Source organism: Gekko japonicus, unplaced genomic scaffold (genome assembly GCF_001447785.1).
Source record: "Gekko japonicus isolate JY-2015 unplaced genomic scaffold, Gekko_japonicus_V1.1 scaffold10, whole genome shotgun sequence".
Lineage (NCBI taxonomy): Eukaryota > Metazoa > Chordata > Lepidosauria > Squamata > Gekkonidae > Gekko > Gekko japonicus.
In genome coordinates, this window is record NW_015167526.1 from 1,704,682 (window position 1) to 1,715,587 (window position 10,906).

A 10,906-nucleotide genomic window follows, 5' to 3' on the forward strand; every position below is an offset into this window, starting at 1 on the left:
AACTATGGCTTGCCCAAGGTCACCCAGCAGCTGCATGTGGAGGAGTGGGGAATCAAACCCGGTTCTCCCAGATTAGAGTCCGCCCTTAACCACGACACCAAACTGGCTGTGACAAACTGCTATAGGCCCCGGGTCACACGGGCCACATAACGCGGGGGGGGGGGGGGCGGGGCTGTTCACCCCGGAGCAAAATAAAACGCAGTAGCCCAATCAGACGGTCCCCCGAGTCTTCGCACTTAGGCTGTTAGCTGGCGATCACACGGCGGTGCTGGAGCGTGACAAAGAAGCGGCATGGCAAGTGTTTTGCGTTTGTGCGCATGCGCAGTTCCACGGAGCAGCACTGCTTTCAGTTATGTGTTTGTGCGCATGCGCTTACGAAAAATGTCTGGTTTGTGAGGGGACGTGGATGGGCACCGGATGCCACGGGATACTAGAGCTCCCACGATCAGACGCCCGCCCCTGCCCCGCATTTTCCAGATACTAGTGCACTTTCCGAGGTACTTTTTTACTGCGCATCCTCGGCGGGACGCCACGAGTTGGCCACGGTTGGCTAAGCTTCCCAGATGCTGCGGTGTGATCGCACCCTGAAAATCCACCTGACATTCGTGCCTTTAGCGCGGCAAATCCCCCGTGTGACCGGGGCCATAGTAGCAAACTGCTATAGAACGAAGAGAACCAAACGGCTATAGAACATACAGAGAGGAAGCCTAAACTAACCAGTCTAACTGCTGTGAGAGGAACAAAGAGCCACAGGAAGCTCTGCAGGAGCAGGAAGTTTCCAGAAGAGGCAATCAGGAGACAGCAAGGACACAATTTGAAGAAGTGGGAAGTCCCTAGTCTCGCTATGCTAACTACAAGGCCTTCAGCTGTCCCCCTGTAGTATGATCTTCAGATCTTCCTCATAAGGTGGCACCACAGGCCTTGCAGATTCCAACACCAGCCAGCAATTCCCAGGTGTAATTCCCTCTGGAGCCCCTTAGCCCAGATTTCAGTGGGCATTCCCCAAGAGCTCCTCTTTCCGATGACGTTTACCTTGCTCTGTGACAGGAGACATGCGTGCAACGCTGAGCTGCAAAAGCAATTCTCCTTTCCTTTCATTTGTTAGCTTCATTGACCAGGGGTCTTAAGCCAAACGTACAAACAGCTACTGTAAAACGCATTACTTATAATTACAAGATAATTTAGACCAAACACTTTAACAATAAAAAAACCCAACAACCAATGCTCCCTCTAAGCCGTGGAGTCTTGTGAGCACAAATTCTCCTTGTCTGAGCTACCAGCATTAAAGTTGTGAGCCAGCGATTGGCTCCTGCATAAATCAGTTTGCCCTGGAGCCATCCCTTCCTGAGCTAAGATAAAAATGTGTGAGCCGGAGGCTAAAAAAATGAGCGCTAGCTCACACTCACTCAGCTTAGAGGGAACACTGCGAATAACGATACTCATAAACAATATTCATAGACAACATTTTATAAAGTTCCGATATTCCCTGATATTATGGAAACAGGTTTTAAAGTTTTAAAAATTTGTGTATGTAAAACTACCTACAGCATTTCTAAACCGCTTTAAAAGTAGCACTGTCGATAGATATTTTGCCACCCAGCGAGTTGTTTTCAGAGTCCTCGTCTGCTAGCAATAAAGTTATCGCCCAAGTCTCCATAGGGAGTAGTGGCGCAGGCAGTAAATGCAGCCTGCATTTCTATCTGGCCGAACAGCTTCGGCTGTTCGAGCCCCACCGTGGCCGGGGTGAGCTCCCAGCCTATGTCCCAGCTCCCGCCCACCCAGCGGTTGGAAAGCCCATTAAAGGGCAAGCAGACAAATGGGTACCTGCTCTTAGAGCGGGGGGGGGACCCGTCCTTCGTGGCGTGGTGTGGCGGCAGCGTGAGTGGTGGAGCGGCGGCAACGGCGGAGAACATGGCGGCGGTTGGCGAGTTGAGCGAGCGGAGGCTGGGCCAGCAAGCGCGGAGGCAGGGCAACGCAGCAGGCTGGAGCCAATTGGACAGAGGCCAGCAGCGAGCATGCACTGACGTGCGCTTGGCCCAGGCCCAGGAGGAGTCGCTACAACCGAAGGAAGACCTGCGCCAGGAAGACGACGTCGCCGGATGGGGAAAAAAGATCTCCCGCAGAAAGACAACGAAGACTCCGCTATAGGGTGCCTGTTAGGTTAGTCACTTCCCCATGGTATGTGTGTGGCCTTAGGTAAGGAATTGTATCAATTGTATAATGTAAACCAATCAGAGCCCTTAGGGGGTGAGCGGTATATAAATCGAAGGAAATAAATAAATAAATAGGAAGGTGATGTCTATGTAAAATAGGAGTAATCCAACAGGATCTAGGGCCAATCCAGTGGTGGCAAAATAACATAAGATGATCTGAGGTCTCTATTGCACCTGATCCACAATCACACAGTCTACTTGAAGACTGGTGTTTTTTTTAGCAAAACGGCCTCTTAGTTCTGCAGTTAGGAACAACATTCAACCTAGCCAGCGCGAAGACATAAAAGGCAATTCTACGGCCTCTCAGCCAGAGACAGCCGAACTTTGCAGAGCGGGTGGGACTTCCCTGCCAGTAGCCGTTGGCCAGACTGGCTTTCGCACAGCTCAGCAGATATTCAAGGAGGATTTCTCCAATTAAGAAAGCATCCATCATCCAAATGTGCTTGTCCTTGCATTTCCTTCAGGGCAAGACCAAAGGGAGGAACGAGAAATGTTCACGTCGCTCCAGTGTTCGGAAGGCTTCGTTTATTAAACGCTTACAAAGGCGAATAAACAGGAGCAATACAATCACGCGCAAGGATGGGTTTTAAACGTGTTTTAAAATGGGTATGCCCAGAACAATGCCCAACACCCGTCAGCCGATGGTACTGTGGGAAGTGCATAAGGAGGGTCTGACGTCTGCCACGGAACCCGCCGAGTCGATTCTCACAATCCTCTTCGTTTTGCAATGAAAAGATCCAGACTCCAAATGATGGACCTCGCACATCACTTCTCATCAGGGGTCATTTCGTAGAAAAAGAGGTGCAGGAGCTCATTAGTATAACTCATTAGCATACCTTATTTGCATATGCCACACCCCCTGAAATCACCGGAAGTGTGTCAGAAGGCAACACCCATCACTCAGGCTCCACTGGACTGGTTTGGATTGCTAGCTATTGGGGGGGGGGAACACACAGATCTGCCCTCACAGAGGAGGGAGAGCTTGTACCTGAAGGTAGGCGGTGGGGGGGCTCTGCAACCTACCTGGCTGCTTCTTGCTCCTCATGGCCTGACTGAGGGCTGCTGGGAGCAGGGGGCGGGGCTTGTTGCATGTGCCCGCCCCCGGGCTCCTTACTGCCGGAGCTCCGTTCCTGTGCGTTTCCGCAGGAAATGACCTCTGCTTCTCACAGTGGGGAGTCCCATGAGGGCAATCCCAGAAGTGTAAAGGGAGGAGTGTTTGTGTGGGCCACCCTGCTTTCTGAGATACATTGGGAGTGGGGAGAGCATGAAATGAAAATATTTGGATAACCAGCTTCCAGTTTATGCAGGGTTTTCGAACTCACTGTCAGCACCTGGCATGCACATTAAGGTAAAGGTTTCCCTTGCTCGAAAGCCAGTCGAATCTGACTCTAGGGGGCGGTGCTCATCTCCGTTTCCAAGCCGAGGAGCCAGCGCTGTCCGAGGACTTCTCCGTGGTCATGTGGCCGGCATGACTAAACACCGAGGCACACGGAATGCTGTTACTTCCCCACCGAAGCGGTCCCTATTTATCTACTTGCAATTTCTTGCTTTCAAACTGCTAGGTTGGCAGGAGCTGGGGCCAGAGGCGGGAGCTCACTCCATCACGCGGCACCTGGGTCTCAAACTGCTGAACTACTGACCTTCCAGGCTGCAGCTCAGTGTCTTAACTTAACCTTTGAGCCACCGTTGCCTCATGTACATGATATACATACATATATACATATGTTGCTGTTCAGTCGCACAGTCGAGTCCGGCTCTTTGTGACCCCATGGACCAGATCCCGCCAGGCCCTCCTGTCTTCCGCCGTCCTCTGAAGTTGGCTCAATTTCATGTTCGTTGCCTCTATGACACTGTCTAACCATCTCATCCTTTGCCATCCCCGTCTTCTTTGACCTTCAATCCTTCCCAGCATCAGGGTCTTCTTCTCCAGGGAGTGCTCCCTTCTCATTGGGTGGCCAAAGTATTTGAGCTTCAGTTTTATTATCTGGCCTTCCAGGGAACAGTCAGGGTTGATTTCTTTTAGGATTGACTGATCTGATCTCCTGGCAGTCCAAGGGACACTCATATATATATGTACATATACATATATATTTACATTATATACCTACACATACAATCTTTTTTAAAAAGTTTGTATCATGCGTTGAATGACCTGTGAATAGGAAGCAACGGTGCTCTTTCTCTGACCAGTGTTCAGAGGTGGGACTCTCAAGCTCTGGGTTCAGCCCTTTAGTGACAAACCAGAATGGTGGAAGGAGGGCCTTTAAAATGAGCCCGCATTGCGGGGAGGGCGGGGTATAAATTGAATAAAATAAATAAATAAATAAAATGTCAAAGTCAGCCAGGAAATTCAGGATAGATAGGGAGGAAACTGGGTCAACACATACACCTAGATTGGTCGTCACCCTGCCTCAGGAGCAGCCTAGACTACAGTACCCACGAGGCAGTGCGACTGAGTGAATCATCTCTCTCTCTCTCACACACACACACACACACACACACACACACGAGAAAGCATTCAAGGTCTAGAGCAGGATGGATCCGGCTCTCCTGCTTAATCCCCCAGCTCCCTCCATCTGCACCCCACCACCTCAGTCTGCCTCTTCAGCGCAGACCTAGCTCTCTACTAGTACCATATTCCATCCGAGCCATGGTCCCAATCCTTTGGTTGTCACCTCTTTGCTTGCTTCTGACACAGAAAGGCCACATCCACCCCACCTCAATGTCATCGTTGCCAATCTCCAGCCCTGGGGCCATCATATTCTCTCTCTCTCTCTCTCTCTCTCTCTCTCTCTCTCTCTCTCTCTCTGTCTCTCTCCTCCCCCCCCTCTCCCTCTCGCTGTCGCGTCTCCTTCCCCCCCTCCCCCTAATGCTGGGGCTGTTCAGCTTCACTAATTTAATGACAGTACTGGATAATATGGCCCTATAAATCTGCTGGATATACATTTCGTGATCTTAATGAAATTACTTCAGATAAAAGATTGGCTAAATATGCTTCCAAGTGTGGTTTTTGGAACGCCGCACCAAATAACGTACGGGAAGCAAACAGATAATTTGCCGGCTGCTCTTGCCGAGAGCCAGCCGATGGCGTCTCCGACCGCCGCCTCCTCTGCTCTCCTCCAAGAGCCTCTCTGCACCCGGCCCTTTGCCCCCTGGGCCTGCTAAGCAGCCTGCCTGGGCGCAGGCCAGTCGACAACGAGACGGGGTAATGCACAGCGGTGGATGACTGGCACAGGCGCCCTCCTCCTTCACACGCGCCACGTCTGTGATTGATGCGGTTCCTCTCTGCATTATCCTGCAATGGCCACTAGCTACATGGCTGGAAAACCTTATCGGTTCTCCTGGGGGGGGGCGTTTTTGGCAAAACTGCAGGGGGTTGGCTTCCACCCAGCCGCTGCAAAGCCCCCGGAGAGGATGTGGGCAACAGAACAGCTTGAACAGGGTTTGCTCGGAAATACAGTCTGAGCAAATTCATGGAGGAGGATTTCCCACCACACGAGAGCTTAATAGGCCCTCCACGTCTGGAATCGGTGTGTGCCAGATGCTAAAAGGGAAACTGGGGTGGTGGCGGCTCAGTCCTGTAGGAGGGCCGTTGCCTTTCCCCTTCTTTCCTGGAAACACCAGGCCGGCAGCCATTGCAAACGAGATGCGGGGATCTTCATTCATTTAAGGCATTTCCATGCCACTTTTCTCCTGAGGGACCTGAATTGGCTCACAAATTCAAGTTTGAGATAGAGGTTCTTTCTGTGCTCTACTTTGTAACATGTGTAGAATTTCTACAAGTGTTCAGAGGGTTACTGCTCTTAATGGGCACAACCAAACCCACCTCAGAGATGTATGTGAAGTACTAGCTAGGGGTGGAGTCTCAGATGATAGGGACACCCAAAGGAGGAGGAGGAAGAAGAAGGAGAGGAGGGGGAGGAGGAGAAGGACCAGTTCCTCTGGAGGGCCAGCAACAGGGCAGAGAGGCCGAGGCCTCCCCCTGATAAGAACCTCAGAAGAGCCCTGCTGGGTCAGACCAGGGAGGGTCCATCCAGTCCAGCCTCCCGTCTCACACAGGGGCCAGCCAGTTCCTCTGGAGGGCCAACAGCAGGGCAGAGAAGCTGAGGTCTTCCCCTGAGAAGAACCTCAGAAGAGCCCTGCTGGATCAGACCAGTGAAGGTCCATCCAGTCCAGCATCCCATCTCACCCAGTGGCCAGCCAGTTCCTCTGGAGGGCCAACAACAGGGCAGAGAGGCCGAGGCCTTCCCCTGATAAGAGCATCAGAAGAGCCCTGCTGGGTCAGACCAGGGAGGGTCCATCTAGTCCAGCCTCCCGTCTCACACAGTGGCCAGCCAGTCCCTCTGGATGGACAACAACAGGGCTCCTGACTCCAGGATTCGGAGGATTACTGCCTCTCAGTGTGGAGGTTCCCCTCAGTCGCCATGGCTAGTAGTCACTGGTAGACCTACCCTGCATGAATTTGTCTAATTCCCCTTTTAAATCCCTCTATGCCTGTGGCCTTCACTACACCCTCTGGCAGCAGATTCCACATTTTGATCTCTGTGTAAAGTAGTATTTCTTTTTGTCTGTCCTCCTGACATCTGGATAGGTTGGTGGGATTCCGGGAAGGCGAGGAGTGGGTGGCAGAACAGAGAGGCCATGGCTATTGCAAGCAAACACCTGGGAGAGCTCTAGCAAATTTGGACCGGGGGGGGGGGGGAGAAGAAAAAATCCATTTGGAATTGGCATCATTCCCCTCCCTCCCCCCGCAGTGTAGAATCCTATGACTATAAGGCAGCAAAAATGTGATTTATTTCTTCTCCCACCTCAACCCCCCAGCTCCTGGTTGGAAGCAGCCCCTGAGTAAGCGATTTCCCTACCCCGGTGTCCAGCACAGACGTCCAAAGCCCCTTATGTTTCTCCCTTAATAGCTCTCAAAATTACATTCCGCCACCTCGCTAATATTTCACCAGGCGTTTCTATTATGAACTCCCTTTTCTCCATAAATACTGAATAAAGGCGGGAGGAAAAGGTCACAGCCGGGATTCCCAAACCACAGGCCTGGGGGAGCCGCCCAACCGCAGAAGAAGAGATGGGGTGGCCGGGGCCTCATTGGGCATTCAGCACCACGGACAGAGCACGAGGGATGGGGGAAATAAAGGGACAGGAAAATGGAAAGATAAAAGGAGGTGGAAGGAGGAGGAGGAGGAGGAGGAAATTGAATTTACACCCCACCCTTCACTCGGCGTCTCAGAGCACCTTACAATCTCCTTTCCCTTCCCCTCCCCAGAACAGACACCCTGTGATGGAGGTGGGGCTGAGAGAGCTCTGAGAGAAACTGCTCTTTTTCAAGGACACCTCTGAAAGAACTGTGGCTTGCCCGAGGTCATCCAGCAGGTGCAAGTGGAGGAGGAGTGGGGGATCAAACCCGGCTCTCCCAGATTAGAGTCTGCGCACTTAACCACGACACCAAACTGGTCCCTTCTGCTCAGTGGAGGATGCCTTCCCTTCCTACAGGGGTGGATTGGGACTTTAAAATAGGCTTGGTGCCAATGGAGGCCAGGGGAGGGAAAGGACCATGGCTCAGTGGCAGAGCCTCTGCTTGGCATGCAGAAGGTCCCAGGTTCAGTCCCCAGAGGCATCTCCAACTTAAAAGGACCAGGCAGGAGGTGATGGGAAATACTTCAGCCTGAGATCCTGGACAGCTGTAAAGAGGGGCCGTGCTCAGTGGCAGAGCCTCTGCTTGGCATGCAGAAGGTCCCAGGTTCAGTCCCCAGAGGCATCTCCAACTTAAAAGGATCAGACCTCCCACCTGAGATCCTGGAGAGCCAGGGCCAGTCTGAGCAGACTGGACTGAGGGTCTGAATCAGGAGAAGGCAGTTTCATGTGTACCCGCTGTGTAACCCGGGGGGGGGGGCAGCTCAGCTAGAAACGCAGGCTGATGAGTTATCTACTACGACTCCAAGATCTCTCTCTTGATCAGTCTCTGCCAGTTCAGACCCCACCAATGTGTATTTATAGTTAGGATTTTTGGCTCCAATGTGCATCACCTTGCACTTGGCCACATTGAACCCCATTTGCCATGTTGACGCCCACTAGATCCCCTTGGAGTGCCTCACAATCCTCCCTGGTTTTCACCACCCTGAACAACTTCGTATCATCCGCAAATTTAGCCACTTCACTGCTTACTCCCAACTCCAAATCATTAATGAACAAGTCAAAAAGCATCGGACCGAGTACTGATCCCTGCGGTACCCCACTGCTTACCACCCTCCACTGAGAAAATTGCCCATTTATACTCACTCTCAGTTTTCTATTAATTCTAGAACACCCCCTCCCCCCCAAAAAAAATCGATTCAGCTCACATGTAGTTTTACGTGTCAGGAGAAAACCTGCCAGGCATTCATTTGGATGAGTCTTTTGCCAAATGGTTGTTGCTTTTTAACGGGCGATTTTCTGATATTCTATAACAAGGCCAATATTATATCAGTAACTTGTAAAGGAGAATGATTGGTGTAACCAAAATAAAATAAAAATAACGGGATTCCCCAAGTCCAAAGGTTTTGCGCCATTTCTGACACTGAGAGATTCCAATAGAGAAACAGAGACACGTGAAAGTGAAGTCACCGCTTCTGTGGGCATTCACAGATTCCAGATGAAATTGAGCACCCAACGCGTTTGTCTTTGGAGGCTTTGTTGTTGTAGGTGGTGTTCTATAACAAATGGGGCATCATCCGTGATACACACGAGCCTTCCCTTTTTGCCCTGAGAGCTTCACAGTAGACGGCTGGAGTATAAATCTTACAAAGGGACAGGTATATTAGACCACCTGTGAACCACGTCTGGCCGCCAAGGCATTCCAGCAAACCAGATCAAGCCAAATTGCACACAATTAAAGCAATGCGTGAGAAGGCCTCCTCCCCTCAGAGGAGCCCGGCCAGGGAGAAGCAATTTCCGCATGCCTGTGCGTGTGTGTGTGGGGGGGGGGCATAGAGAAGAAAGCTTTGCTCTGGAGTCTGCGGAGGAGGCCTGGACAGGCGCCTCCCCACACAGCCACGTGGACGTTGCTCCTCTGGGTGGAGCTGGGATGGGGGTGCGGAGGCCAGTACCAGGTCCACCCCCCCATTCAGCTGGCACACTGGGAGGACACCAACTAGGGGTGCCAATTCTGGGTTGGGAAATTCTGGGGGTGGACCCTCGGAAGGGCAGAGTTTGGGGAGGAGGAGGAGATTGGATTTATACCCCGCCCTTCGCTCGGAGTCTCAGAGCAGTTTACAATCTCCTTTCCCTTCCCCCTCCCCACAACAGACACCCTGTGAGGTAGGTGGGGCTGAGAGAGCTCTTGACAGAACTGTCCTTGAGAGAACAGCTCTGACAGAACTGTGGCTTGCCCAAGGTCATCCAGCAGCTGCACATGGAGGCGTGGGGAATCAAACCTGGTTCTCCCTGGTTCTCTGCGCACTTATCCATGACACCAAACTGGCTCAAGGGCAATGCTGTTCAGCTTCCTGCAGGTCACCAGGTCATCCTCCAAGGAGGAGGAGATTGGATTGATACCCCACCCTTCGCTCGGAGTCTCAGAGTGGTATACAGTCTCCTTTCCCTTCCCCTCCCCACCACAGACACCCTGTGAGGTAGGCGGGGCTGAGAGAGCTCTCTCAAGGACTGCCCTTGAGAGAACAGCTCCGAGAGAACTTGTGACTGACCCAAGGTCACACCAGCAACTGTGAGTGGAGGAGTGGGGACTCCAACCCGGTTCTCCCAGATGAGAGTCTGCGCTCCTAATCACAACACCAAACTGGGTCTCAGGGAGGGGGCCTCTGCAGCCATTTTCTCCAGGGGACTGTGTAGTCTGGAGATCAGCTATAATTCTGGGAGGGCTCCAGGCCCTGCCTTGAGGCTGGCAACCCTAATACCTTGGATTTCACTTGGACCCCCACCAAGGTTCCCTCTAAGCTGCGGAGTCCTGTGAGCAAAAATCCTACTTTGTGAGCAACCGGCATTAAAGTGGTGAGCCGATGATTTGGCTGCTGCAGAAATTAGTTTGCTCTGGAGCCCTCCTTCCTGAGCTAAGGCAAAAAGCTGTGAGCTGGAGGCTGAAAAACTGTGAGCCAGCTCACCCTAACACAGCTTAGAGGGAACACTGGACCCCACCCCCGCGTGGCTTTCACAGGTGGTCCTTTCTTCTGGAGCGTGTGCTCCTGGTGCTGGGCTCTTTCTGGACTCTTGGAAGACAGTGGTCACTTGTGAGTCGAAGCACCAGGAACGTGTTCCACAGCAGAGGACAGTCCCCTGCAATGTGAACGGTACTGCGGAAGAGGAGAGGCGCACGGCACAGGGTCCAAGCCAGAAAGCTGGCTCTAGTTTTTCCAGCACGCCCCAGTGGGAGGGGGAGATAAGAGATAGCTGAAAGAGGCACACGCCAGTTTGGTGTGGTTAAGTGCATGGACACTAATCTGGGAGAACCGGTGTAAGGCCAGATTCACCCCCCCCCCCGGCCAGATGAACCCCCCAGGCCTGCTTTCTGGGGCTGCTGTCCTGTCTCCCTTTTAAATTACTTCTTATCCTCAGCACCAGCAGGCCTCAGGGGCCAGATCAAACCTGCCCAGCTCTTGGAGGAAGAGACCTTGTCCGGCCTAAGGCATGCCTGGAAAGACCAGACAGCTGGGAGAGTTATTTTTTTTTTTACATTCAGCTTCTATACCGCTCAG